The sequence below is a fragment of the Haemaphysalis longicornis genome, unplaced genomic scaffold, assembly GCF_048455015.1.
Source record: "Haemaphysalis longicornis isolate Haplotype H1 unplaced genomic scaffold, Haemaphysalis longicornis Haplotype H1 scaffold_7, whole genome shotgun sequence".
Classification (NCBI taxonomy): domain Eukaryota; kingdom Metazoa; phylum Arthropoda; class Arachnida; order Ixodida; family Ixodidae; genus Haemaphysalis; species Haemaphysalis longicornis.
Window position 1 is genome coordinate 127,865,263 of NW_027526422.1, and position 26,328 is coordinate 127,891,590.

General features: G+C 47.8%; 1 protein-coding gene across 1 annotated transcript in view; it reads left to right on the forward strand.

Moving 5' to 3' along the window:
* Positions 1 to 9,067: 9,067 nt before the first annotated feature.
* The window catches only part of LOC144146953 (uncharacterized), a 30,468-nt gene continuing 13,207 nt past the window's right edge, over positions 9,068 to 26,328 (forward strand). The window contains exon 1 of the mRNA XM_077678928.1: positions 9,068 to 9,582. The gene's annotated coding sequence lies outside the window, so the exon portion shown is untranslated. The remainder of the gene's footprint in view (positions 9,583 to 26,328) is intronic.

A 26,328-nucleotide genomic window follows, 5' to 3' on the forward strand; every position in this document is an offset into this window, starting at 1 on the left:
ACACCCAATACCCGTCCTACGTAAGAGCAGTGGATGGACCGGCTGTCCAGCTCGGACCTCTCGACCCAGCGCATGCTGATAGAGAGGGCACGAGCAGCCAGCAAGGACCTGGGCATCCCGGACTAGCGGACGCCCCCCACCGGTGCTCTCACCATCCTCCACCATTAAGCTCCAAATTAAATAGGTTTATTCTCTCTCTAACGAAGCAGTGCAGGGAGATATGAGATGGGCGTCGTTTGAAGTTCGAGAAGCGCAGAGCAAAATATGTTTTGAGATGAGATTGAGAGCAATGGATCAACGTAGGTGGGCAGCTAAGATTTTAGGTACCTATACTTGAAAAGCGTGGACACGCCGTGGTTAAGGAAGACTAGAAGACTAGCGATGATATACGGAAAGTACAGTGGAGAATCCAAAACAACAAAGGTAAGCAAAAAAAAAAAAGACAAGGCAGGTAGAAACGAATAAATGTAGAGAAAAATTGGAAGCTAAAACGTCGTTAGAGATCTACACGGCTGAGAAATTGGACATCAGAAAGGAAAATTTCTACGATGATTCCCAGGGCAGTTCTTTGCTTTTTGAGGCCAAATCAGGTTGCTTGCGAACTAAGAGCGTTGTGCGGAAGTGTTCACAAAATGATGGTGTATGCGTGGACTGCGGAAAAGAAACAAACTATGCGGCACATAGTGTTAGAATGCGAGGGTATTCATTCAAATCTGCATCAGGGGAATATTCGTCTTCCAGAAGCCCTAGGGTTTAAGGGTATCACAGAGGAAGTTAACTTCAAGACTGTCGAGACGACGAAAAGAAGATTAGAATGCTGGTGGACGAAAAGCAGAAAGGGGAATATTGCCTCCTGTAACGGGAAAAAAAGTATTTTGTGCGTAGTAAGCGTTTTGTGCCTTCCTTACGCAGCGCTAGTACTGAACCAAGAGTGGAAAACATAAGTATATTAGTCCGTTTTCGTAAGATGACACGTCATCACCCCGCTACAAAGGGGATACCAATAGCAATCATCATCATCATCGCCTTGAGGCTGGATAAAGTCAAGGCAAGGGAGGAAGGAGTGGAAGGAAGCCAGGGAAGTGGGAAAAAAAGGTAAGAGAGGGGTAGGTGTGAAACGAATACACTTCGCCAACACATACTGCCATGCAATCGTAATCGCATTGTTGACACAGCATGATTAAGAATGGTCGCACGTCATTTCTGAAATTCACTCGCTCAGCACAATAAAACTTTGGAAGAGTTGGCATTGATACATCGTGGAAAACGTCGCGGGAAAAGGCAGTGACGCTAAAAAGAGCAACACGACATTAAACTTTGAATTTCATTTCTCTGTCACCGTATTTTGCCGCTTTTTTTAATGGCACATGCACTGGTTCGTTGCACTCCTACAGCTGACATATATTTGTTTTGTATTCGAGGTAAACAAACAGGTAAGTGCGGACAACAATATCCAGGCATTGTATCCAAAAATATTGTGGGGATACCGCCGATATCGCTGCGTCATGAGCATATTCTTTCCAAATTGTTGTCAATGCTTTTTTTTTATATAAACGACGTTTTAAAGCAAAAATGACTCGGTAAGCTAAGGACTCCTTATGATGGCCTCATCATAAATGAACTTGTGATGCAGCACTCGTTATAGTGTAGTGAATACGAAGGAACTGGCGCCGAACTTCGCCAGATGGCCTATCATCATAATCATCATCATTTTATCTTTGCGTCAGAATTTATTTCTTACAAGGCGCTGTTTCGTACACCACGTCTAGTATGTGACACTCTTCAACGTGGTGGGCTTGGCTAGCCTCGGACCATCTGACGGTCCAGTTGGCGTTGGTGAACTTGGGCCGGGACATCCTCGACGCTCAACGTTTCGTTTGAATAAATTGTTCCCTCCTTCTCCTCTTGCGGGTATGTAACATTTTGCTACACTAACGTATGCGCCAAAGTGGACAAGCTTAAGCTTAACGTGACGCTTCGAAGTCTTGGGTGCCAACAGCTTGATGTACAAAAGAATACTTTCGCAACGGGTAACGCGGTTGACGACTTTCCCCCCACCTCCTCCCATGCGATGTTCCCACTTACCGGCGTCGGTGGATGCGAGTGCACACCCACGTCATCGACAAACCCGACCCATGTCTGTCTCTTTACTTCTGACTCCTCTTCAACCAGATTTTTTGCGCATGCGCCTGGAACTGCGCCGGAGCAGTCTTGCATGCTTGGACGGGACCACGAGCTTCCTTTCCGTCGAGCATTTTACAGCTTCGTTTTAGAAGCGTTACCACGGCTGCGCTACGCACTTCTGGTACTCTACGGGGACCTGCTCTACATAAAAGCTGCAAACACAATAATGCGAAGGAATAAGCTAAAGAACAACAATGTACGAGTTGCCCACGGTTTTTATTTAATAACTGCGGTACTCAATTAACTCGCATCACCCCTTGATGTTCGCTGAAGAACGGTGTCCTCTCTTACCGAATTTCAAGTACCCTTGTCTTTCGTAGTCCGGACACATTCACGCTTTTAACACATCACGTGTCAACCACCGGAATGCATTTAGTTGCGAAGGATGACAACGCGCTGGTGAGGCGCAAAGGGAGTAACCATAACGCGGTCGGGTGTAATTACATTTATTGTGAATACTTAGTTGGACTCTAGGATGCTTCAAAACTAGAATTCTAATGAAGTTCCACTACAGCTTCATTACAGTCAAGGGGGTAAGGGGGCGCAGTAGTAGTGCAGTTGAAGGCGCTCGAGAACTTCGGGAGCATCATGGCGGCCAGTCGCGTTGGCCTGGCAACCTGGTCAGCTTCGCCACACAAGGTCCGCATGTGGCGCATGAAGAACAGGCGAGTCTTCAGCCATGTCTCCGGCCCGGCAGGGTCAAATATGGCCGCATTGTGCGACGTCTCCAGGGCCCACATTGTTCGCAGAGCCTGCGCTTGCTCCGGCTGCGTAAAGAACACAGCGTTCTATGAGGACTTTTAGAAACTATAGACATTTTTGGGCGACTTAAATGCGACATTTTTGCTTCGTCTGTGTATCTCTCAAATAAGCCTTCCTGCTAAAAGAACCGTTGTGAACAACTAAAACTGCTGGCGCTAGACATTCAGGTCCCCATTATCTGGCGCAAATGAAACCTCAAACACATTTGAGACAGAATGTTGGTACCAGTAGTTCCAACGTTCTTTTATTTAAATATACGCGTTGCGGTGGCATCTAAGGTAGCAAAACACAAAGAGCAGCGATTTAAAAATGCCCGTGAAACACTCCCAACACCTGCAAAATAAAACAAACGCAAACAGAGCAAAGCTCCCGGTTGTAATGTTCCAAGTAGAGCAAGAAACAAAGATAAGAAAAATGATTCACGTTGCCCCAAAAGATGGCGCGCTAGCAGTTGGAACGCGGAAAAATTTAACTGCATTGAACAAACTCCATTCAATTCATCACGAGAAGATTGAATTGGACAAGAAAGGCGTCAGAGGAGAGAGCGGAGAGCGGGGGATGAGTTGCTTGGCAAGAGCGGCGGAAGACTAAAGTCTTTTGAAGAAACATTTTCATTGAAGCAGGCAGACCCGCGACCACTTTTGTTCTTCCTCGATATTGGAGCCCTTCATAGCAACTAGCTCGCGCGAGTGGGGTAGAGCTTTTGTTTCCTTTAACACGGTGGTGACTGTGCGTGAGAATTTGAAAACATGTGCTCTCATAACGCAAGCACCGGTCAGTGACACGCAAAGCCCAGTAGCGGAAGACCCGCACCCTGCAATTGCTACGATCTAGTTCAGGGGTCCTGCTTCGTCATAAGGACGAACCGATGTGCACCTCATCGCAGCACGCCTCAATCATTGTAATTGAGCCTAAACGGTCACCAGCCCATAGGAGTAACGCAGTCGTTCCCAACAGCGACAGCAGGTGGTAAAAACTGTGATAGATATCCCACAGGTCGCACCTGTCTAGATATCCCGAAAGGTCGCACCTGTCTAGAAACATCTCTTGAGCTGCCCTTAAGCTAGAAATAGGTTGGAATCGCCAAATTTGGGTAAGAACAAAGCTTCACTCGTTTTGCCGCGAAATAAAGCAGCAATGGTTATTCGCTTTTAAAGAAATTATGTTGAAACTAACGAAGCCGTTTTAAAGGGACACTGAAGTTAATTTGTCAAGCTCCCGTTTTTGCTTGCACTGCGTAGACTGGCTCAAATTAGCACACTCTTTATCGTTTATCCGGTTGACAAATCGGTAATTATTTTACAAAGCGCGAAAGAAGAAAAACTACCATGCGCGGTTGCGGCGGCCGCACCAACTAAAGCTGTGACGTTGGGAGGAGCGGGCACCGTGATTGGACGATGCCCAAGGTTAGCAATCACACAAGTTTCGGTTTCGGTTTCGGTTCTGTAAAACATAACCAATGGCTTTGTTGGATGGGCATTCTCAATATCTCAGTAATCATCGCACCGCGCTTCTGCCATGTTGTCGGCTGTAAAATGCACAAGATAAGCCTCCCAGGACGGCTTGTAGTCGTAGCATTCACTAGCCGAGACCTACGCAGTGCATGAACGCCCTCCGCGTACCCGCAGACGCCCAAATGTCATGCGCTTTTCCCCCATATTTGGAGCTTGCCTTCCTCATGCCTGTATCGTAAAAAGCGTGTTCGCACCAGGCCAAGGGTCTGTTCATTCTGGCCTGTGCCCACTGCCTGCAAGCAGTCGGTGCTTATGGCAACAGCACGCCAACGAGAACTCGCTAGCGCGCCAGTGCCAGCCTGCGCGCGTTTTGTGAACTAGTTTCGTGGAGCCATGAACGTTGCGGTCCCAAAAAAAAAGGTGTACTCAATATAGAAAACATCGGCGGAAAATGAAAAAGTTAACTTACAAAAAAAAAAGCACGTACCCGCGGGGATTCGAACCCGTGACTTGCAAAACACTTGCGGTGGCATACCTAGCGACCCAAACCACTCGGCCACGGAGCGGGCTCCGCTGGCATTGGTAATATAGGGTATATATTGTACAACCAGTTTACACTTTTATTTAGTTTTGGCATTTCAAGCAGGTTAGGTGACTATTTGTTGTATTGCGCTCGTGCAGTAAGCGTCGCCCGAGTTTCCACAATAGATCACGTCTAGCAATTGCATTTCGTAGACGGAAAAGCGTTCGCAGATGCGTAGTCGTGCTGCTGACCGCTGTGCTTGTTCGCCCAGCGCAAAAAAAGTGCTTCCCGGACGCTAGTTTTACGCTGTACGGTAAAAATATCAGTTGATTTTATTTCCTTAGTACCTATATGGACTTCGCTGACTCTTCTCCCGCCTTCAAGAGGCCTTATATCTTCCTACTGGCATACCAGTGAGCGAAGCGTCGCATGTGCGCTTGTGCAGCGCTTGTGTGAAGCGACCTTGACTTGGAGCTAGATACAGTGTACAAACTAACCAAGTAAAGAAAGGCAAATTCTACCATTCACAAACGTGTCCTGGCTTCGTTTCAACTGAGCGAACGAATTGCGACGACCCGTAGGCGGCTGGCGGACGGAACGCTGGGCCGACTGACTCTGCCTGAAGGCCGGGGACCCGTGCAGTAGCGCAGCCAATTGCCAGCTTATCCCCTCCTGACGTCACACGAAAACGCCGCAGAAAATGGGCGAGCGTAAAGAGAGGAGGACAGCATTTTCTAATTAATTTTTCTACTAAATAAAATCGCGTAAACGCGCCCAGGGTGGTCGAAACATGGCCTGGGGACTCCGGACTACAATTTGCGCAAGTAATCCCGCAATGTTTACATATCACTTTAGTGTCCCTTTAATGTTATTTGTAGACCTATTGAAAGCATTCGTACGGGAATTCATGAATTGATGTTACAAAAGCTCGCTCTTTGGGGTTTCGTGGAAAAATTCTTCAGTTCTTTAGTCTAATTTGTCACAATTTCAATGCGTAGAACTTCAGCGAGAGTATAGTGGACTTAAAGAAACACAGTGTAGAGTCCCTCAGGGCAGCCACTAGGCCTCACACGTTTTAATATATGACTTGCCGATCTTAGCTTACTCCCACTAAACTCGAACGTGTTCAAGTGTGCAGACGACACCACTCTAGCTCTTACTATCGCCGGCTCCTTTTGCGGAACAAACAGTTTTCAAAATGACATTCCCAAATTCATGTATTAGTTCCAAAAAAATTCAATTTTCGCAAATCCACAGAAAACAAAATTAGTATGCCTCAGAAAACCACACAAAGTTTGTCTGGATGAGCCTATACATTTGATTATATATCAATGCAGCTCTTCTAAATGTAGGCCCCTTACATTAGAGCCCGAAGTAAAACATTTAGGCCTCTTCATTGACCAACACCTCTCGCCGAATAACCATGTCTTTTTTGTATGGAAGAAATTAAGGGGTATAGCAGCTATGATTCACAATTTGAGAGGGAAGGCAGCATTGAAATTAAGAGAAACCATATATACAGAAGCAGCGGAAGGGATTTTGAATTATGGAACTACCTTGCATGGTTGCTGCTCAGATCACAAACAAAAATGTATAAACCAAGTAATTAACAGAATTGTAAATAGTATTGCTTCTACTAGATGCAATACAAGAGATGTTTACGCGTTTCACAACGGAAGCCAAGTTTTTACGTGTTGAAAGGTATGATGCATCCGTTTTGTTATAAAATAGGTCAAACTAGGTTTATCTACAAGTTCCAGTTCGGACGCTACAAGGGAAAATGGAACAAAATCAAAGTACGGTATTATGGGACTGCTGTGTCCCAATAAAATAATAATGTTATCATTATTTATTACTTTTAACCTTACCTTACTTCTTACTTTTAAAAAATGTTATCATTATTTGTTACTTTCTGGCAAGGCCTTCATGACATCAGAGAATCTTCCTCGCGCGATTGGCGGCCGAAGGCCAACGTCACCGCCAGGAAACGTGAATGGACGATTGTGGTTGGTCTTGGATCGTGCTATAAGGTGCATTTAACACACTGAAAGCTATATTTTAATTATTTTACCTTAATGGCGCCACCGCTGCAGCTAATGTGCCACCGCTGACGTCATCTAGTGCAAATATTAAAATTTTTATATATTTCTTGCGTTTTTTTTCCTAAACAACGTTGTTGGCGGCTACAACAGAGCTGAGTAAGATACCGAAGGCGAGTTCTTTCAAACTGAACGTGAGTGTATTACGTGTTTATGGCCCCTTTAACCGGTGCCCCAAAGACAAGGAAACACCAGCTTCTCATTGCGCTTCGGCGTAGAGACTCACTTTGCTAAGAGAGACACCAAACTGCCGACGGATCCTCGCAGCCAAGCAACGTTCATACAGTTTGGTGCCCTCAGCCTTGGAAAGACCGCTGAACATGGCTTCGCCCAGAATGACGCCCAAACTGCCGTAGTTGATGACTCGTAACTGTGCCCTGCTGTAGTAGAAGTCAGGCAACAGGAATGGGACAGGGTCAACGCGAACTGCCTCCCTGTCGGACTGTGGAATCCTTCCGTCGCTGACGTGGAGGCTGGTGCTATTCGCAGCTAATGCGGCCATGCGGGAAACGATGTCATCACGCTTGATTCGGACACCAGACATCGCTGACAGGATGAGGTTAGAGACGAAGTCGTCCCCGTAGCGTGGGCTGGATGGAAGTTCGTGACTCGATATTTCCGTGCGTAGATCTGAAAACAAAACTTCCCGTGACTTCATTTTTCGCAAAATGCTGGAGAAAAAAGGATTGTTTGCTGAAGATTGCGTTAATTTCTATTGCGTGGCTGTACCCTTCAGTTTTTGGCCTGCCCTTCTCGAGCCCGTTCGCCATTTACCTGGCAGACGCGAGATCATCGCTCAAGCCAGGTTTCCACCTCTAGAAACTTCCTCATTTATACAATCGTTGTGCTAGCTTATGTTATGCGTCTACTGCTTGCAGCCTGGCATCGTGTGGATCGGCCTCCGGCGCCGGAGAATAGGTTGCGGTTCGCACTATTGAATGCCATTGTTACCGGGGTTCCGTTATTCTGTTGCATATAAGCGGTATTCCTAGTTTACAGTTTATTGTCCCTCACAAAAACACCTAAATCCGTAATCTTTATCGAAGAGTAACACGCGGTAAAATATGAAACGGCATCCTCCAAGGCTCACTGGTAAACAAAAGTGGTTCCGGATTAAGTTCGGATATTCTATGTTTAAATACACATAGAAGTTTTTGTTTTCGCCTCTGTTCCTTACACAATGACATCGTGCAAGGACATCGCGAATCAGGCACCTGGTGTTATACCCAGACTGCCCGCTCTGGCAGCTAGCACTGAATTCGCTCTTTCCTGTATATCGAAATTCAACTGTGAGTTGACGACGAGTTGACGACAAACTGTGTTTTGCTCACCTTCTACCCAGGTCACTGCTTTATATACTTCGTTGTTGTCGACTATAAGATTCTTGAAATTCTTCGAAAAACTCCTGAACTCTCTTTGGACTTCTGCTCGCATCTGAATCACACCGTCGACGGTGGCCTCTCCTAAAGTGTTTGTGATAAACCAGTGTTTGAACAGGCTCCCCGCGTGCGTTTCGACGGTTTCTACACATGCCACGCTCGAAAGAAAGGCTGGGACTCGGCGGATCCAGTGCTCCAGATGCATAAACCTGGCTACAGGAACCAGTAGCAGGTACAGCTTCATCGAGTCCAAGTCCGCACTGGCAAGAGTTTTCAGAATGGCGCGGATGGCATTAGGTCTGTCCGTCATTATGAAACGAATGCCTGCTGAAGCATTCGTCGAATTCCGGAGAAAACTGCCGCACCAGACACGAGCCTTGTCGGTGTCACAAATGTCGCACGGAAAGGACTGTTCGACGACAGCATCAGTCATTTTCTGCGTTGCTTCACGAAGAGCATCGTCGACGTCGGCTATCTTGTCATAGGAAAAACTGGCCTTTGAATAAAGAGTCTCCGTCGCCGCGTGTACGAGCATGTGCCTGAACTCGTCGCTGGCCATGCCGGATCCAGAGTTGATCACGTTGCCGGGCATGACTTCGGCTGTCTTGCTGTCGATGATGCGTATGTTATAGACTGTAGTCAAGCCAGAGCGGTTGGCGTGGTCGATCATGAGCGAGAACAGCGTTCTGAAATCACTGGCGTTCATGAACTCTTGGACGCGAAGGCCGGCGGCTTTCCAGGCTCTGGTAAGGTTACTGTAGTTGTTTGCAAAGATGTCGAGGCAAGACTGGTAGAATGCAGCTATCCGCTGGTTTGATTCTGAGTGGTAAATTCTCTCCCTCAGGATGGCCTGCATGCCAGCATCCACAGCGTCGACGTATCTCCGCCGTTGTTTATGCCAGTATGTTGCATTTGGGCCATTGTTTAGAGAAGCGCGCCAGTTGCCGCAAACGAATCTGTAGATGTCCTCGCAGGGGGAGACGGACAAGTCTGCGGTTGCCTTCAGCTCGTCCACGGCTTCCTTACAACTGTACCTCTCGCACAGGTGTCTCTCACTGGCGAGCCACTTTCTGTTTCCTGCCCGCAGCGAAGCGGACCTGCAAAATGCGACGCGAGGTGGCGTGAAGCCGACGACAATACTGCTCGTGATGAGTTTTCTCTTCTGCTCTTCTACAGAACAGGTAAAGCTTAAGACTCTATCCAAAGAAAGCACCGTGGCTTCTACAGCCTTCGGGATTTGAATGCCTTGCTCTTTTGGACTCTTGGGGGACGGGTATTTGCACAAGATTTTAGTACCTTCGTTACAGCGAAGCAAATGGCGACTATGCGCCTAGAGCGCGGCCTGTAGGGGCGCCACATAAATCCCCCTAGCGGCCCCTAACGACCCGTTCCCCACTGTCACCGCTGCTTTCTGAGCCCGTTCACGACTGAGATTTACCGTTTGTAGGCGTTGGAAATACATATTTATGTAGAGCAGTGACTGTGTTCGCAAATGTGGCACATTTACGAGAGAGCAAATGTGTCTGACGCGATCATAGTCTGGTACATTCGGTCTGTAGAAGCGCCAGATGTGCGTCACAGGTCGGCGTCGCGAAACCGGGAAATGCATATTAAGATGATTGTGGTTTCACTGCCCTGAAATTTACTAACAGTGTCTCCGTAAGCATAGTTTCCCCAGATGGTCATGCTATGGCTATACAATGCGATGTAAATCAGTTTTGTGCGCTTATATAACCTAGCGGAGCACTCACACCTGACAGCACGCCAGTTATGCTTACCAATATCATACCTCAGATATTGATCACTACCATGGATATAAATTACATGAACATTCCACGAAATAAGTAAGATGGATAATCCAAAATTACACCCGGGATCAGCGCACGACAAAAAAAAAATTAATGCCGGGGCGTCTTGTCGTGAGCTGAGCGCCCGCAAACATTTATATATGCTACATATATTCTCAGTGAGCAGCGCGGAGAAGGGCTTCAGAGTAATGCGCGTCAGAGACTAAACGTTTCTTCGAAGCATAGTCATACGACGCAGGAAGCCTGCAGAATCTAGCACAAGCGGAAATCAGAGGGCCTTATCAGATATCCCACTCTTCTAACGGCACCGTTTATCAGCTGTGACCTTGTATACTTCAAAAAATGCGTCCGCCGAGGGATCAGCTGTTCGTTGAAGTCTAAAAACTATAGTAAGGTGAACGAATAGCTTGTGTGTGTGATTACTAAAACGTTCATTCCTTGATTTCGCTCCGCATTCGTACACAACGATAGTTAAGCGTCCCCCTCCCCCATCTCCCTATGTCTCGCAACATAGCAGTGCATTTCGCACACTAGTTGGTCTCATGAGTCCTACCCAGCTGAAGTTTAGACGAACGTCTTTAGTTTTTCCGAAGCTGCACTGGGATTTTCATTCCCGCACGAGCTGTTCTGTTTCTTCCGGACTGGGCAGACCATTCATATTCCGTGGTTTCATTAACTCTCCTTGGTCCTTGCTATCAGGCGGGGTTATGCACATATTTAACGACCCACAGACTTGAAATATACTTACCATGTTTGCGTGGCCTCTCTTTCTACAAAAGGCACAAGTTATTGTCAGGTATTAGGTAATCACATGCCCCAATCGTATAATTTTACGACGCATTTATTCGAAACGAGTCCGCATTCGTTGTCCGCTCTGCAAAGCGAAACACACATTTCACTGTGCCCGTATCAGGTCCGAAAGAGGCGGCAAAAGAATTCACATGTGCCGGACGTATTCGGAGGTGAAAGCGGTGGCATGCTGCTGCTGTCGCCGACGCCAGTAACAGCGGCCGAGAAGGGCGCAGGACCGCGTTCCCGGATTGCTATTGCTGGCGTTTGAGCACCCTACCAAGACACAGCGGCGTTTGATGTGCCTTATACGTAATGTCTACTTACAGGCGTCACCATGATAAGTTTTTCAGGGCGCGGAAGGGCAAAAAAAAAAAAAAAGATTAGCCTAGCCAAAGCCAGCGCATATCGAGACACGAATTGTCACATCAGCTGTTCGTGGCTAGGATGAGGTAAATGCGCCGAATGTCTGGCGCTTTACGTTTGCATTTATTTATCTAGATCGTAGATGTGGCGACGACGTTTCTCGCTTCCGACGGCGCGTTTCGACGAGCGGCGTGCGGCACCACCGCTCACCACCCGCTTCGATTCGGCGCCGCGGCGTCCTGGAAGCAGACGACGCGCCTCCGTTGCTATAGCGACGGGGCGCATGCGGAGAGAGCAGTGGAAGTGCGATCAAGTGCGAAACATCCCCCTCGCGAGGGGCACGATCAAATGCAGAGCATTTCCGGGGGCGCACGACGTTAAGTAGTTTGCGTTACGTTAATGTTGTTGCACTTGTGGCAACTGCTGACGAGAGAGCGCTCGTCAGCAGTAATTTGAATGAGTCAACGATATAAGGCGCGTTCGTAGCGTCCCATTCTGTGTCGGCTTTGTGGCGCAGTGGGTAGAGAACCATGTACATTGCGTTCCGCCCTCAGGGTCGAGGGATCGAAACCTGGCGCCGGATGGTATTTTCTTTTATGTAGTGTAGGGGGAGGGGTGCGGACTACGACTACGGACGTCAACTTGGGTGACATCGTGAGTTACTGAAATGCTCTGCATTTAAAACAAGCGAAAGAGAACCGAAACACTGCATGAGCCCCTATCAGCCGCGCAGAGCGAATCCCGTCAACGTCGCGAAGAAGCGGCGGCAGGCGGCGCAGCGATCGCAAAGCTCGAGGCGTATACGTCCCTCTCCATGCCTTTTCCTTGTCTTTCGTCGTGTGCGAATGCCCGCTTATCAAACATTAGTTCGGAGTGTATTCTGAAGGGCAGTCAGTAGGCCACATCCATCGATGCCATTTTTTTATTGTGAGGTTTAACGCGCCGAAGGTACACCTCGGCTATGAGGCGCCGTAGTGAGTTGCTCCGGATTAATTTGGACCACCCTTGTATCCTTCACGTGCTCCGAAACCTCGACGCGCTGGTTTTTTCGCTTTTCGCTTTTTTCACAAAAGCAGCCACCTTGGTCGGCATCGAGCCCGCGTCCTTTGGCTCAGCAGCACAACGCCCTAGCCACTGAGCCGCCACAACGGGGGAGGCCGGTTTTGATTTTATTTGGTTTGATTGATTGATTCATTGATTGATTAATTGATTGATTGATTGACCGATTGATTGAATGACTGATTTATTTATTTATTTAGTGTTTTATTGATTGACTGACTGACTGACTGACTGACTGACTGATTGAATGACTGACTGACTGACTGATTGACTGACTGACTGACTGACTGACTGATTGATTGATTGATTGATTGATTGACTCATTGATTGATTGATTGACTGATTGATTGATTGACCGATTGATTGAATGATTTATTTATTTATTTATTTATTTATTTATTTATTTATCTATTTATTGATTGATTGACTGATTGATTGATTGATTTATTGATTGATTGATTGATTCTGGGTTGTAACGTGCCGACGCTACTCAGGCGATAAGGCGCGAAGCAATGCGGGTCTCAGGATTCATTTTGACCACCTGGGGATCTTCAAAGTGCGCCGAAATGTCGAACACACGGGCGCTTTTTTTTTTTTTTTTTTGCTTTTCGCCTCCATCAGAAAAGCGGCCGCCGCAGCCGGGAATCAAACGGGTCCTTCTGCTCTGCAGCAGAACGCCTAAGTCACTGAACCAGGGGAGGACGGTTTACTCCTTCAAGTGGACTCTGCATATGACTGTGATCTCCGTGCCACATGGCCCCTAAGAATATGCGGCTTTCCTGTTGAACCCTACAAAGGATAGTCGAGGAAGCATCACACCGCCGCAATAGCAGTGTGTTATATTCCCCATTGGTATTTAGCACCACCGAGCAGTTATCGCGGTAATGTCTTGCAGGCTCATCATCACCAATCGTCCTTTTTTTTTGTTATTCAGCGACCCGTGGCTTATTTAAGTAAATAAAACTAACCTTGGCAAGTTGGCGTAAATGTAGCTAATAACAGCGCAAAGACAGGAGATGAAGGGACCGAAAAGGAGCATTTGAAATTACGAAAAGACAGGGCTAGCGCGGAACTGGGCCTGTCCTTTCCCTTCACCGCTTGTTTTGTCCTTTAGGCAGTTATTACGCGAAACTGATTAATAGAACGACTTGTGAGCAAATTCGTAAAAGCTGAGTTGTCCTGCGGAGGCCTATCGCAGAGCTTAGCAGACCTCATATCCTGCAACTCTTCCAACTAGAGTACAACCTATGAAGGGCTCGTTCCCAGCCGGATGATGTTTACTTTCGCAGTGTGATCACGGGAAGAAAAAAAGAACCCAGCCAAGCGCGAACGTTCGGAGATTAGGTGCGAAATCAAGGCGGAGTAGTGGACGTTGACTGGCGTAGAGCCTCGAAAACGCGTCGTCTCACCTCGGGCTCGCAGTGCCGAAGAACACCGCCCCTAGGATGGCAAGCGTACAGGTGGCGACGAAAGCGATCAGGGCGCAATCTACCATCGCGGGTTGGCAAGGCCTGTCGCGTAGCACTGGACCGGACGGCGTGTCCGCGGGACAAGGGCCAATCGGATACGCCCGTCGCACCAGGTCGTAAATGAAGCCATTGGAGCGACCTGCGCAGAAAAAAAAAACAATTCAGACAGCATGAGCTGCTGAAACCATGAATTCACAAGGACATGCTGCTGCTTAGAGATGGAAATTGATTTTTCCTGCAGGAATTCGAAGAAGTTGTCTTGCTTCGCACAGAGGAAGACCTTCAAATGATCTTGGCTTTACTAGGCATCCGATAAAGTCAGAAGGCTCAGTATCCACATTTGTGAGCGTGCATTCGTGTGTGAGCGCGCGTTTCCGTCTTAGAGGCAGCCCGAAGGCAAAAGCTGTGCGATGTGACTTTTAAGATTTCTTAGAACGAATTATGCTACGTTTGAGGACCGTAGAGGCACCATAGCTGCGCAGCACTGTTTTCTTTTTTTCAGACATCATTACACGGTGACTTTCTTAACAGCTACAAATCCAGAGTAATTTTTCCGCCTTCTACACAAACCAGGCCATAAATGGGTGAAGGCCTTCGTGTGAAATTTGAGTGCAAAAAATGAAATGAAGCCCTTTGTTAGCTTAACGATGCTCTTCTCTTCGTACACGGTGTATGTGCTCACACACGCACACACAAACACTCACACGTGCGCACGCACACACACGCACACACACGCACACACGCACACACTTGCACGCACGCACACACACGCACACACACACACACACACACACACACACACACACACACACACACACACACACACACACACACACACACACACACACACACAAACACTTGCACGCAAACACACACACGGCATTGACAAAAGGCTGTAGAAAACGATTGGTCTTCATGTGTTTTTAAGCCACTCGTACTTCGCGATGCATTTTTACCGTACTCTGTATTGTGACGCGCGACTCGGGCATGCGGCCAAAGAAATGGAAGCGAACATGCGTGGGCAAGCCATTGCGACCATGTTAACTCAATCAGTACTCGTTGAAAGTTCGCAACAGCCAATAATATTTTTCATGTGGTCCACAAGGTTTCTCTTCCGGTGCTATCAAGGACAGGACATGCTGCACGGCGCCATATGATCGCACGTGAATGCGTGTAATAGGGACCTGATAAATTTTCCGACCAAAAGAAACTTACCTCGCGCACGTGTAGACCCAGCCGTTGGTTCGCGATCGACCTCAATGGCAAACGAGGAGGGTGCGTCATGCAGGTGCTTGGAAGGGCCACCTGAAGTCGCAGGTACCCCTGCTAGGTCATCCGAAACTGTGCCTTTGGCGGTCGAAGTAGGAGCCGGGGAAACTTTTCTTGGCGACTCTGTGCGAGATACCTTCTCTCTGGGCTCGCCGGGAGAAGTTTGCACTTTGTCACTACGCGGAGGGTGCGAAGAATGCGGCGGATTCAAAATTCCTTCAGGCTCCGGGGCTGGAACTTCGCGGTTTGGCTGTTCTTCAAGCAAAGCGACCCTTTGTCCAAGCGGGGCTGTGCCTCCCCCTTTTGAGGTGGGACCTTGTTGTGGAACCGATGGTTCATGGAGTGCGGGTGTCTTTTGCTCGGACATGGGCATCGGCTCGGCCATTTTACTGGCGACACCTTGGTTGGCTGGTGTGGAAGGTTCGTGGAGCGGTGATGCTTTGTCTACACCTGTGTCTCTACCTGCAGGAGCATGACCACGTCTCTTGCTCTTGCTGGTCCCTGGTTGGCCGGGATGAGTTCCCTCGTGAAGTGCAGCCTCTTTGTGTGGTTCGGAACCGTTATGTCCCAGGTTATCACCGTCTAATTTGGCATCATTTCCATATTTCCCGTCCGAGCGCTGTCCTTGCGATGCGTTGTTCTTCTTGCCCGGCGAATACTTGTTGTGGTACGACTTCTTCCGCTTACACGATCCTGGAGGCCGCTTTTTTGGCGAAGCCGACTCTAGGGATCTTTCGCCTTGAGTTTTCTTGGATTTAGGCATATCGCCTTTGTGGAAAAGCGATTGCTCCAAAATGCAGAACCGCCGTTGATTCCGCTCTGGATGGTTCTTCAACGTCTTTCTTTGCTGATATTTGTCGACGTAGTGCGTGCTATAGGGGCGCTGGGGAGAAAACGCTCCTGGTTAGTGAAAATAGAGTATGAGCTGCCTGAACCCAAAGGTAGATTTTGGTGGAAGTTAGGTCCAGTAAAATTACGTAATTAAAATCAGGAACTCGCCTTATACCTAACTGTAGCGACGCCATCACCATCTTCTTCATCAGCGTCGCTATCATCATTATCATCCGACTCGCACTCAAAGCAAGCTTGGCATTCGGCCGGGAGCGGCACCTCGTTCTACGCTATTTACCCTCACTGTCCCACAGCCGTCGCAGCCGAAATAAACGCGAGCTCAGCCACGTTACCTCGTCAGCAGCCTACACAATCATATCAGAACAAGATCCAAGAGAGGGCTTGGCGGCTGACCTCTCCTTGTACCCCTCACCCTGTGGCGTGGTTAAAGCGAAGTTTCAGTGTTCGCACTGCTGGCGTCTGTAACGCGAAAATGCCCTGCAGAAAGGCTAACTTTCTCTGACTGTGAGGATGAATGATAGTGAGTGAAGTGAAAGAAAAAAAAAACACTTCCCATGGCCAGAATCGAACTTCGGTCCCTCGCGTTATGGTGCCAGCGTCTATCCGATTGAGCTATTATCGCTTTTTTTTCTTTATTACATGGGAGAATACGCTCAGCCGTGGCAGTACCAGGAATACATAGTCAAGCAAACAAAAGAATACACTGAAGTTATGAGAAGCACATACACATCAAAATTCAGGGAAACACACACAAGCGTTCAAAAGAGGGAACCAGTCAGGCGGTTGGTCAAGCGAACTATACACACTATGTACAAATGCCACAGTTTCTCGGAAATAGGACTTAGTTGATCTTGGTGGCTCAGCATGCCTATCACATAAGCGGCATCGCGACAGGCTGTACAAAAAAATCAACACGAACATGTCATAAGGCGGCTCACCAGGATAGTCGAATGGCAAAAATCGGATAGAGAACGGTGTAATATCCATGTATTTTCTGAGCGTTCACTGTAAAATGTCCCAAAAAAAGACAGCATCTCTGCAGTCTACAAAGCAGTGATCAATTGTCTCTTGTCGAGTGCACAGCCGACAGTCTGTCGACCAAGCTATAAACAGACCCCGGTCTTTCATCCAAGTTTTAACAGGGAGCGTGCCAGTGTGTAATTTAAAGAAAAATGTTTTAACACCTGGCGGAACACACATTTTACACACTCTATTGAGGACATCCTGGTACGGACACTGTAGGTACAGAACACGATATAAAGGTGTGGGAAAAAGCCCAGAAACCAGGGCATCAGAAATAGACTCGCGCGAAGCAGCAAATATGTACTCAAGGCTAAACCGAGCCTGTAAAAAGCGAAACGTGTCAACCACTTCTTTGAGGAAACCTCGCGGGCTTCGGGCTGCGTCCACAGACAGCGAAGACACCACAATATACGCTGTACGAAGGCCACACTGTTCTAATCCCCAAAAGTAATGATCCTGACAAACTGCGTAAAGTAGAAGGATATCGTCCCATTTCCATATGTAATGTAGATTATAAAGTCTTCGCTAAGATTTTGGCCAACCGTCTTCAAATTGTAATTGAGCTATTAGTTGGTGGCCATCAGACATGTGGCATCCGTGGGCGATCTATTCAAACTAACATACACATAGCAAGGTCTATATTGGAGCGTGTTTCGGGTACGTCAGCCCAGGTAGCCTTAGTACAACTAGATTTGGCAAAGGCATTCGATCGCGTCAGTCACCAATTTCTGTTTCGTGCTCTACAGCATGTGAACGCAGGATCTTGGCTTACCGAAGGTATTCAAATATGTTATGCTAATGGCTCAACAACAGTGATAGTCAACAATCGACTAACCCAACCAATCCACCTTCTTTCATCGGTTCGTGAAGGGTGCCCATTATCACCACTCCTGGTTTGCTTATATCTGGAACCATTATGCATGCGCATAATAGAGGGCTTTAATGTTAGAAGGTTCAGGCTATCGTCCTTCGAAGTGAAAATTTTAGCATATGCCGATGATGTCGCTTTATTTTGTACTGACAAGGCCAGCGTGGAGAATGCGCTAGCCATTACACAAGAATTTTGCGAGGTTTCAGGTGCGGCCCTGAATTTCGAGAAAAGCTGCGGATTTTGGTTGGGAGAATGGGGAACCACACCCGATTGTTTCGCCGGAATCAATTGGAATAGAGACCTAACTTATTTAGGAGTACCCCTCTCGCAGTTTCGCAATACTGACTCGCATTGGTCGGAGCAGGCGGTGAAGCTACAGCGCCAAGTGAATGGCTGGCGGGGACGGCAGCTGTCCATCTTTTCTCGTGTTCGGGCGTGTAACACGTTTCTTGTGACACGACTTCTTTATGTCCTACAGGTGTTACATTGCTCACGACTCAGGATACAGGCTTTTCACCGGATTTTTGCAACCTTCATTTGGTGTTCGCGTAGTGAGCCAATGCGTCGCGATAACCTTTTTCTTGTTGCGCGAGGTGGACTTGGGCTTGTTCATCTGTTTCTTTGGCAGCTTCTTTCTCGTTTATTCTACTTTCGAGATGTTCAACATCCTTTTCTGAAAGCTGTACTGCAAATACGTCTTGCAAATTTTCTCCCTGAGCTATTATCGCATTCTGGGCGCACAGTATTTCCTTTGTATTCGTAGTGCGGGCGTTGGCATTGGACTTGGCCGTGAATCCTAACTCGTGCTAACGCGGTCCACTATGAGATAGATATGAGAGCCGGCATGCGGACTAAACTATCCGGGCATGCCAGCCAAGGGGAGAGAGAGAGAGAGAGAGAGAGAGAGAGAGAGAGAGAGAGAGAGAGAGAGAGAGAGAGAGAGAGAGAGAGAGAGAGAGAGAGAGAGAGAGAGAGAACTTTATTGGTTATCTTTGCTGAGCGTAACCACCCCATAGGGAGTATTCGGGTGGGCGCTTCGTCAGACGACGGCCAGGAGCTCGTGGTCCTTGGCAGCATCTTCCGCCAGCTAGACGACCGGCGAGTAAGATATCTATGTAAGGGGCAACATCCGGACCTCCGACAAAGGGAGAGGGGCGCCAGCCCAGCTGTTTCTCTCGCCTTGCTCCACTAGTGCAAGTTGCGCCCATATTTTAAATTGCCTCGGAAGGCTAGGTTGGCCCGTTTGCCAACAAGTCACTAACTTTATACTGCGCATCGCGACATTTTTTCGACAGTCAAACTTGAATTTCAGCCGTGCCAGCCGTCACTCAAACCTCCCCGCAACAAAGTGCAGGGGAGGATATTGCTAGGCCACGGCCGCTCGTGCTGCCGCTCTAGCCCGGGCTTGGCTAGGCCACGAATTGCGAGGGGAAGTGACGACGAGGCAAGAAGCCGACGAGCACGTACGCGTCGCGGCGCAGATGTCCTGGTGGGGAGGCACGCGTGGGGGATTTTAGCTCTTACGTGCAGCTGTTCTTCTAGTTGAGAGAGACGGCTTGCGCTCGGCGGCATCAGTGTCTTATCTGGCGATAACTAAGGCAGACCTAAGAAAAGCCAAGTTAAGGCTAGTGAAGACCACCAGCTGCGCTGTTTCGTCAGTGCAAAAAATACTCGTGCAACTCGCCCAACAGTACGCTATGTTTCGTCAGTCTTGGCCGAATTTTTATGGCCCTCTTGCAACATGGAAGTTTAAGTATGTTTTCAATGTTTATGGGCCCCAAAGGCCAACTAATTATTGAGGTCTTCGTTCGAGTCCAGCCGGACGCTGGTTGTCTGCACGCGGCAGGGTCTTTCCGTTCATCTCGGGCTGTCAGCATCACGTCTGCCACTATCATTCTATTGCAATTTTAAATGATAGATTCACTCTGGCTTGCTGGCACCATAATTCCACTTTACTGGTTTTTAGTACCTGACCATGGTGGCAGTCAGGCCAGTAATAGGTCAAAGGGTGTTAAGAATCTCTCGGTCCGGACAGGCCGCTTTTGGAACCTGAATCTGGCAACGTTTAACGCACAATCCCTGCCTAGCGGGGAAAGCTTAGCTGTGCTACTTGAGGATCTCTCGGACATTAAATGGGATGTCACAGAGATAAGTGCGGTCAGAAGAAATGGATAAGGCTTCATGGAGTTGAGTAGCGGGTATCTTTGGTTCTACCGAGGACCTCGCTAAAGGGAAGACCAAGGGATGGGATTCTTGATACACAAGGATATAGCAGGGAACGTGGGCGAATTCCTCAGTATAAACAAAACGGTCAGGGTCGTTGAGATCACGCAAAGCAAGGGCATATACGTTAAAAAAACCTATGCGCGTATAGCTAGCTACGATGATGAGGCCGTAGATAGTTCCGGCGAAGACGTTGAGTCAGCAAGGAATACGTGGCAGAACAAAATTCATGATAGTAATGGGAGGCTTCAACGAAAAGATAGATGCAAAGAGAGGAGGAAAGAAGTCAGTGCGAAACATTTTGCTGGGAACGAACTCGCCCATCAGCTTGCCCGCGAAGCTCCCCTCCGGGCCCCTATCGACGGCCGCTACACACATCCTTGTCCTCCCCCTTTGCTGCCCACCTTAGCAGACCTTCTAAGCATCCGTCTCATGTTCCCTACCCTCCAGTCCGGGACTACCCGTCGCGAGAAAGTAGTAACTCGGCCGGTGCAAACATATACACTCCACACACCAGCTCGGTTCGTTCTATTCAATCGCAAGCCAGACACTCTCGTCCCACTATGTCCCCACTGCCTTATAATTGCATGTACAGACCATTTAAATCTCTGCGCAATGCTGCTTGCAATGATTGGATCATAAATAACCCAGGGAAGGCCATCTCAATCCACAATGCTGCAGAGCTAGTTGTATCCGCCTACGTGTTAACAGCGACGCAAAATAGGATAATTTCGTGATTTCAAAAAAACGGCCGTTCGGCCTGTTTCCGGCGCCATGTTTCTGGTCGGTGTACTTCGTCACCTGTAGAATGCACTGATTTTATGCCTTCATTTTTAGGGACAGAGGTTGCTTTTCATTAGTTGCGAGTGCTTGCTGAGCGACCTCCCGCGCTTGCCTATTCTGCGACGGAATTTTTCCTCGTGGTTAGTGTCAGCACTGGACCCCTGTTAAAGGTAGCTAGGTTCTTCCACTTGTTCTAGTGTTTCGTTACCTATCCTGATGGGGACGCTTTCGACATGTTTACTTCTGATTACTTTAGATTCATTCATATTTAGTTTTAGCCCCACGGCGCATCCCTCAGATCCCAGTTTTTCAGTAATTTTTACAGTTATTCTGCAGATTCACTTTACAAGTCCATGCCGTCTGCAAATATCAAATGGCTCAAGTATTCCCCGTTTATCCATAAACCTGCGTTTTCAAAGTCAAGCTTCCTGAATAGCCTCTCCAGGCATTCTGTAAACAATTTTTGGCGACGTGTTAATTCCTTGTCGCACTTCCTTTGGGATTGAGAAATTTTACCTTTGCTTATGTAGGGTTATCCTACCCTTGCATCCTAGAAGTATTAAGCATGTCTCCTGTATTCGTTGGTCCTTTATCGCTTTCACCACCGTGGCGCTGGTTACTGAATAAGTAGCTTTTTAAGTCTGTAAATTTCAAGTAATGGGGTTTTGTACTCGCGGATTTTTCTATTGATTGATGACATAGATGCGATCTATTGTAGAGTATACTTTTATAAATCCAGCCTGTTCTCTCGGTTGTTGGAAATATAGGTTATCGTTTATGCGGCTAAACATTATCTTGGCAAACACCTTGTGTACAACAAGCGACAGTCGGCTGATGGGCGTGTAATGCTTAAGAACTTTAATATCTACCGTTCTTGTGAATGAGAAAAAAATTCAGAGAAGCTTGCAGTCGCGCGCAAGACTTGAATGGTGGAGCTGTTGTAGGTGAGTATTGCCGGACTCCTAGTTAAGTTTCAGTACCATCGTTTTTTTGCATAGTTGCGGCGCTAGTATTCGTCGTCATATGCATCGAAGAGGTCGTCGTCTTCTTCGCGGCGAGTGGTGGATGCAAAGTCATCCTCATCATTGTAGACCAGCTCTTAGTAAACGACTCGAAGAAGCGGTGGCGGGATCTGTTAGACATCTCGGTATGGAGTGCACACTCGTAGGCATGTCTCCAATTATCCGTAATGGCTTCTAGAGAATGCGGCGGCCGCGGGGATCTCTCCAAAGCAGTGTGTCTTTTCAGCTTTTGCATTAGCGCCGGAGTTTTTTTTTTACATGCGCGGTAGCGATTGACGACAGAGGTGGAGTTTTGTTTTTTCGAAAGCCGCTACGCGAGCCGGGGACTCGGCGGTCGGCACTAAGCACGCGCTAACAAGCGCTCGGCATTTTCTTTGTATTTTTTCTGCAACGGCGAACTTTCTGCTTGCCCAACAGCTGCGCCGTTAATATATTACCATTTTTCCATCTTACGGGTACCTTTCGAAGAATAGTTTAGCAAGTTTTTCCAGTACAATATTTCCACCCTCCTTTAAAAGTTGCATGGTTGTGCCATCGTCGCCTGCAGCTTTTCCTCTTTTCATGTCCTTGAGTGCCTTTTCTTCTACCTCTTTAGTTGCTGGGGGCACACCGCAAACTTAGCTTGTAGATTTAGTCATTTCCTCTGGTCCAACGTCACTAGCGTATAGCCGGATGTGAATGCGTTCCGCTGCATTTATCATCTCGTCCATATTGTACATAATGTTCCCTTGTTCGTCTCTGAGTGACTGTTTCTTCCAATTGCCAGCTTCCTCTTCGTTCCTCTCAATCTTACTCCTATTTACAACGTTTCCTGGATTACTGCCATGTTCTACGCACTGTGTAGATCGTTTTACTCGTGTTAATCCTTTTTGACAGTGCCGCTAGTTCAATTTGATCCACCGTACTCGACAATTTTATGTGCTTGCTTTTATCAGTTCCTTCGTTTTCTGAGTTACTTTTCCAGTTTGCTTGCTACGTGCTCTTCCTTCAACAGCTGTTGCTCACTCTGTGATTGCAGTTGTTAGCTTGTCATTTAAGATGTCACACTGTCATCATTTTCACAGGTTAAATGCGAGAAATTGTTCTGAAAGGTTAGTTTAACTCCTCGTCTCGGCTCAAACGGACTACACTGTGGGTTTCCTACGCTTTTCTAGTTTCCCTCTGTCTGTTTTGAAATTGCACCTAACTATCTTATAATCGCTGTACCGGATCTTGCCTAGCACCTCCGCGCAGACATGCAGACAGGCAGGTAGGCAGGCAGGCCGGTAGGTAGATTAGATAGATAGATAGATAGATAGATAGATAGATAGATAGATAGATAGATAGATAGATAGATAGATAGATAGATAGATAGATAGATAGATAGATAGATATATAGATAGATAGATAGATAGATAGATAGATAGATAGATAGATAGATAGATAGATAGATAGATAGATAGATAGATAGATAGACAGATAGATAGATAGATAGATAGATAGATAGACAGACAGACAGACAGACAGACAGACAGACAGACAGATATATAGATAGATAGATAGATAGATAGATAGATAGATAGATAGATAGATAGATAGATAGATAGATAGATAGATAGATAGATAGATAGATAGATAGATAGATAGATAGATAGATAGATAGATAGATAGATAGATAGATAGATAGAAATAAATAAATAAAGAAAGAAACGCCTGTGGGGAACAATCAGCCGCCTCGGTCCACGCAGCCGCTAAGGGTTCTCATAATGGGGCCCGCCAGTTCCCCTTGTTTCTTGAGATTTGCCGCAATAGCCGGCCACTCTTTGGTGCAATTGAGTGGTTTTGTAGGGTTCGGGGGGCACTCCCACGGAATGTGGTCCTGGGTAGGTGGGCTAAGGCAGTGGGGACATAGTGGGACGGGAGTGCCTGGCTTGCGATTGAATAGAACGAACCGAGCTGGTGTGTGGAGTGTATATGTTTGCACCGGCCGAGTTGCTACTTTCTCGCGACGGGTAGTCCCGGACTGGAGGGTAGGGAACATGAGACGGATGCTTAGAAGGTCTGCTAATGTGGGCAGCAAAGGGGGAGAACAAGGGTTTGTGTAGCGGGCGTCGATAGGGGCTCGGAGGGGAGCTTCGTGGGCAAGCTGATGAGCGCGTTCATTCCCTGCAAAATGTTTCGCACTGACTTTCTTCCTCCTCTCTTTGCATCTACTTATTCGTTTAAGTATCCCATTACTATCATGAATTTTGTTCTGCTCCGTATTCCTTGCTGACTCAACGTCTTCGCCCGAACTATCTACGGCCTCATCATCGTAGCTAGTTATACGCGCATAGGCTTTTTAACGCATATGCGCTTGTTTTGCTTGATCTCAACGACTCTGAACGTTTTATTTATACTGAAGAATTCGCCCACGTTCCCTGCTATCTCCATGTGGATCAAAAATACCACCCCTTGCTCTTCCCTTTAGCGAGGTCCTCGATAGAACCAAGATCCTCGGTAGAAGCAAACATACCCGCCACTCAACTCTATGAAGCGTTCTCCTTTTCTTCTGGCCGCACTTATCTCTGTGACATCCCATTTAATGTCCGAGAGATCCTCAAGTATACACAGCTAAGCTTCCGCCGCTAGGCAGGGATTGTGCGTCAAACGTTGCCAGATTCAGGTTCCAAAAGCGGCCTGTCCGGACGGAGAGATTCTTAACACCCTTTGATCTATCACTGGCCTGACTGCCACCATGGTCAGGTACTAAAAACCAGTAAAGTGGAATTATGGTGCCAGCAAGCCAGAGTGAATCTATCATTTAAAATTGCAATAGAATGATATTGGCAGACGTGATGCTGACAGCCCGAGATGAACGGAAAGACCCTGCCACGTGCAGACCACCAGCGTCCGGCAGGACTAGAACGAAGACCTCAATAATTAGTTGGCCTTTGGGGCCTATAAACATTTAAAACATACTTCAACTTCCATGTCGCAAGAGGGTCATACAAATTCGGCCAAGGCTGACGAAACAGAGTACTGTCGGGCGAGTTGCACGAGTATTTTTTGCACTGACGAAACAGCGCAGCTGGTGGTCTTCACTAGCCTTAACTTGGCTTTTCTTAGGTCTGCCTTTGTCATCGGTAGATAAGACACTGATGCCGCCGAGCGTACGCCCGTCTCTCTCAACTAGAAAAACAGCTGCACGTCAGAGATTACATCATCATTAGGCTTAGCGAATCCCCGACGCGCGCCTCCCCACCGGGACATCTGCGCCGCGACGCGTACTCCCCATACGTGCTCGTCGGATCCTTGCCCCGTCGTCACTTCCCCTCACAGTTCTTGGCCTAGCCACGGCCGGGCTAGAGCGGCAGCATGCGCGGCCATGTCCTACCATTGTCCTCCCCTCCACTTTGTTGCAGGGACTTTTGAGTGACGGCTCGCACGGCTGGAACTCAAGTTTGACTGTCGAAAAAATGACGCGATGCGCAATATAAAGTTAGTGACTTGTTAGCAAACGGGCCGCCAACCTAGCCTTCCGAGGCAATTTAAAATATGGGCGCAACTTGCATTAGTGGTGCAAGGCTGGAGAAACAGCAGGGCTGGCGGCCCCTCTCCCTTTGTCGGAGGTCCGGATGTTGCCCCTTACATATATATCTTACTCGCCGGTCGTCCAGCTGGCGGAAGATGCTGCCAAGGACCACGGGCTCCTGGCCGTCGTCTGACGAAGCGCCTACCCGGATACTCCCTATGGGGTGGTTACGCTCAGCAAATATAACCAATAAAGTTATCTCTCTCTCTCTCTCTCTCTCTCTCTCTCTCTCTCTCTCTCTCTCTCTCTCGCCCCTTGGCTGGCATGCCCGGATAGTTTAGTCCGCATGCAGGCTCTCATATCTCTCTCATAGTGGACCGCGTTAGCACGAATTAGGATTCGCGGACAAGCCCAATGCCAACGCCCGCACTATAGACGAATCCAAAGGAAATGCTGTGCGCCCAGAATGCAATGATAGCTCAATCGGATAGACGCCAGTACCATAACTCGAGGTACCGAGGTTCGATTCTGGCCATGGGGAGCGCTTTTTTTTTTTCACACCACTCACTATCATTCATCCTTACAGTCAGATAAAGTTGGCCTTTCTGCAGGGCATTTTCGCGTTGCACACGCCAGCAGTAAGAACCCCGCAGTGTGAGGGGCACAAGAAGTCAGCCGCCAAGCACTCTCTTGGATCTTGTTCTGATGTGATTGCGTAGGCTCCTGACGAGGTAATATGGCTGAGCTTGCGTTTATTTAGGCTGCGACGGCTGTGGGATAGTGAGGGTAAGTAGCGTAGAACGAGGTGCCGCTCCCGGCTGAATGCCAAGCATGCTTTGAGCGCGAGTCGGATGATAATGATGATAGCGACGCCGTTGAAGAAGATGATGATGCCGTCGC